The sequence below is a fragment of the Haplochromis burtoni genome, unplaced genomic scaffold (genome assembly GCF_018398535.1).
Source record: "Haplochromis burtoni strain Fernald_Lab_line unplaced genomic scaffold, NCSU_Asbu1 Contig_21, whole genome shotgun sequence".
Taxonomy (NCBI): domain Eukaryota; kingdom Metazoa; phylum Chordata; class Actinopteri; order Cichliformes; family Cichlidae; genus Haplochromis; species Haplochromis burtoni.
Genome location: NW_024582382.1, coordinates 1694134 through 1698396, shown reverse-complemented (window position 1 = coordinate 1698396; position 4263 = coordinate 1694134).

Sequence of the window (4263 nt, the reverse complement as noted above, 5' to 3'; positions counted from 1 at the left end):
GTGCAATAGGTCATCGCACTTCTTTGTGCTGTTGAGACAGACAATCCCTCCTGACATCCAGTAGGTAGCAGCAAAACTTCACTGTAGTTCTTAGAGACAACTGTTCAACTGCTCAAATATTTAATCAGCCAGTTACATGGCAGCGACTCAATGCATTTAGGCACGCAGATACGGTCAAGACGATCTGCTGAAGTACAAACCAAGCTTCAGAATGGGGAAGAACGGTGACTTAACAGACTGTTGCATGGTCTGATAATCTTATAGATTAACATACAAGATTTTCTCACACGACCATCTCTAACGTTTAGAGAGAATAGTTTGAAACTGAGAAAATATCCAGTGAACAGCAGTTCACCAAATTCCTTCTTGATGCCAGAGATCAGAGAAGAAAAGTCAGACTACTTAAAGCTGATAGGAGGCAACAGTAACTTATTACAACTAAGGTTGAGAGTGCAACTGAGTTATGCACTCTCTGAACACTCAACATATGTAACCTTGAAGCAGAAGATTACAGCAGCAGAGGATCACACCAGGTAGGAAACTGAGCCTGCAATTTGCACAAGCTCACCAAACTTGAACAATAAAAGACTGGAAAATATTGCTGTTCTGATGAGTCTTTATTTCTTCTGTGACATTTGGATGGCAGGGTCAGAAATTGGAGTAAACAACAAAGTATGGATCCATCCAGCCTTGTATCAACAGTTCAGGCTGGTGGTGGTGTAATGATTTGGGTGATACTTCTTTGTGTACTTTGGGCTCCTTAACATCAGTTGAGAACTGCTTAACCTGAGTATTGCTGCTGGTCGTGACTATGCCTGCATCACGACAGTGCACCCATCTTCCAGTAGGATATCACGCCATACCTCAAGCTCAAAGTCTCTTGGCCGTCCCTTGTACAAGACTAAAGACTAGGAAGGACAGAGCCTTTCGGTCTGTGCCACTAAGGCTATGGAAAAGCTGACCACTCCAGCTCCATTTAGCTGACTCTGCAGAGTCTCCTGCTACTTTGTTATGTTATGTTTTAATGTGTGTGTGTGGGTGGGTTTGTTTGTTTTTTGTTTTTTTTTTTGGGGGGGGGGGGGGATGTTTTAATTCTTGAACAGTGTTTTGTGACTTATGTCTGTGAAAAGCACTATAAAAGTAAAGTTTTACATACTTACAAAGTTCAAATCATTGCAAATGGATTTCTTGAAAATGACAAGTTTGATGGACTAACAGTCACCAGATCCTGATCCAATAGAGCATCTTTAGAATAGGTTGGAATAGAGGTTTGAAATTATGGATGTGGAGCCAACCAATCCACAGCGACTGTGTGATGTCATCATGTCAATATGGCCTAAAGTGTTCGAGGAATGTTTCCAGCACCTTGCTGAGTCTATACCGTGATGAAGTTAGTTTTGAAAGAAGAAGGGAGTCCAACTCTGTACAAGCAAAGCGTGCCTAATAAAGTGGCCGGTGAGAGCACATCTAAATTGATGCTGTTTAGAAATTATGTTTTATGTTCACTTTGGTCTGTTTATGTTTTTGTTTTGTTTTTTTGGTAATTCTCTTTAAGCATCAAGTGCTCTCCGATGTCACTACATTTAATGTAAACATACAGCACAAACAAAACAGGATATGAGCTTGACTATTTTAAACAGCTAAGTTTCTCAGAAAATGTTAAGGCGATACTTTCATTTTCAGCCCCCACATGCTGCTGTTTTCAGAGACAGAGCTCTAAAATTACAGTACGCTGTTGGTGAACTTCGTGCAGCATTTAGCAGCTAAAATGGCGGGAATCCTTTACAGTCACTGATGCAAAAATGACTCCAAATAACTGAAAATGTTTAAAATGTTTCACGCTCTTTAAAATTTGCTGATAAATCAGTTGGTTTAAGAGCTTTTTGGACCCTGAGGGGACATTTGTGAGAGCTCAAACTCCAGAAATTCATTTTAAAATGTGCTCCTCAAACTTCAAGTCTTCAAATCGACTGAAGTCAGCATTGAAGAGGAAGTGTCCTACTCAAAGAAATCTTTGGCAGGCAAAGTAAAACTCATGCAAACATGGATTCACCTCTGTTTGCACCATTTTGTTATGAGCTGATGCATCTGTGGATGCCAAAAAGAAAGTCTTCATAGCAGTGACTGGATACTGACCTGATGCTAACTGTCTCCTGCATGTACCGCATGTAGTATAGATAAAGCTATGGAATTTAAATTTACCAAGCCAAATATCAAAACTGGTAATAGTATTTACATACAAATGAGATGAACTGAACTGAATTAAAGGGGGGAAACCCCCAACAATCCCTTACGAGGAAGCACTTGGTGACAGTGGTGAGGAAAAACTCCCTTTGAAAAGGAAACCTCCAGCAAAACCAGGCCCAGGGAGGGGCATCTGCCTCTGGATTGTTTTTTGGGGGGTAACACTGGCCTCATTTTCTTCTTTTTCTTGCAGATTCTCCTGGAGTGTCTCATTTTGGGTCTGAGAATGATCTGGTTTGGAAATGTTGGACTCAAAGGCTGCCACAGTACAATCTTCTCTTCTTCTGTTTGCTGGAGTTTGTTTTTGATGTTTGTGTTGTCCTGGTTTTACTTCTCTGCAATTTCCAGGTAGAAAGTTTTAGTCTTTTCCAGTTCTAGTTTTAAGTTTTGTGCCTTCAAATAATTTTTTTCACTAAGGGTCTCAATAGTGCAGAGTTTGACTCTGAGCTCTGTGATCTCACAGCGGACTTCCTCTTCCTGTTCTCTGCGTTTTGCAATTTTCTCTTCAAGATTTTTGAAGAGCTGATCGCAGAGTCGATTTCATCCTGCTGTTTCTTACATCGGATCTCCAACTCAGCTTCTCTTCTGCATTTTCTCTACTCCACTTTAGCTGCAGGCAAATCTGGGATTTTTTCTTGGTACCTTTGTGGTTTGCAGCTACCAATTTGTAGTGATTTGTTTGCTGCCCTTGCAGATAAACCTTCAGTTGGAATCTCAGCACAGGAATCTCATCTCTTATATTGCATGGAGGTCTGTCATCATTGGGTAGAAAGTGAGCATTGGGCCAATGTTTGTGTTTTGTTGCATACTTTTCACGTGCCTCATCTTTATTCTAAAAGCTCACTGTAAGTCTGAAAGGGAAGGTTTACTAGATAGTAGTGAGGCATCCTATGAAGTACAGTTTATCATGCACTGATAAAAAGACAAGAGGTCAAGCTGAAGATCCCAGAATGAACAAGAAGATGATGGTAATTCACATCTTTCTGGTTTGCATTCTAAATTTTAATTTCCAGAGTTATTTCAGTTACTGTAGAGAAAACATATGAGCAGGTTTGCCGCCTCCGAGGAATTTGCAAAAATTATATTAAAAGGAATTGGCAGGAAAAATTTGTATTACCATTTTTAAAAAAAAGGCTGAGAGGGGTTTCCAGTTGCCTCATAAGTTACGGTGTAGATTTCCCTCAAAGCATAATTCAAGCATAAAAGCATCTGTTTCTTCAGCTAAAACGGGGCGGCATGTCCAGCTAATGTGTAAAAATTACATGTGCCAACATTTTGAATGAAATGTAGAGGAGAAAATTTGAAGGTTTTGTTGCCTTCCTTATGCAGAAGAGAGTCTGATTTTTTTTTGTCTCAGGTTTATTTCTGTCGCTATGCAGTAACATACGACAGTGTGGTTGTAGTTCAATGTGAGCTGAGGAGAATAAGCAGCCTTGTGTTTGTGACATCTCTGGGCAGACAGCAGGCGAGAGGTCAGTGTCAGCACCGGGCCACTAGTCTGGTTTTGTCAACTTCCTTCATACCGCCAACCAGCTGCTGTTACCCCGTTTGATACTGCAACTGATCATTCAACAACAGACAAACAGACTTTTGTATTTTAAAAATACCCCTTTTTTATCTTAAAACTAGCTACTTTATTTTAATTCTTTAACTACGTGTCACATTTGTCTATCAAAAATGTCTCTTCTTAGTTTAGCCTACTGAAAGACAGTTGTAATATTCAGATTCACTTTTTCCCCGAATGATAAATGCCAAGATTACATCATCTCCCGGGCTCCTGCTGTTTTTTGTGCGGGCTGAGCAGTAAACAAACAAAGCAGGATGGAGGCAGGGAGGTTTTCACAGCCCGTCTAACACAGAGACGCAATTGAAATTTCACACAGCCTCACTGTCGAGGAAATTGAATTACACTGCTTGTTGCTGGACTGGAGGAATGCATTACTAATGCTTTGAGGTGACGAGCTGAATGGAGAAGGGGAAGGAGGGGGGAGCAGTTGGGGAGGGTGAGACTGCACCCTC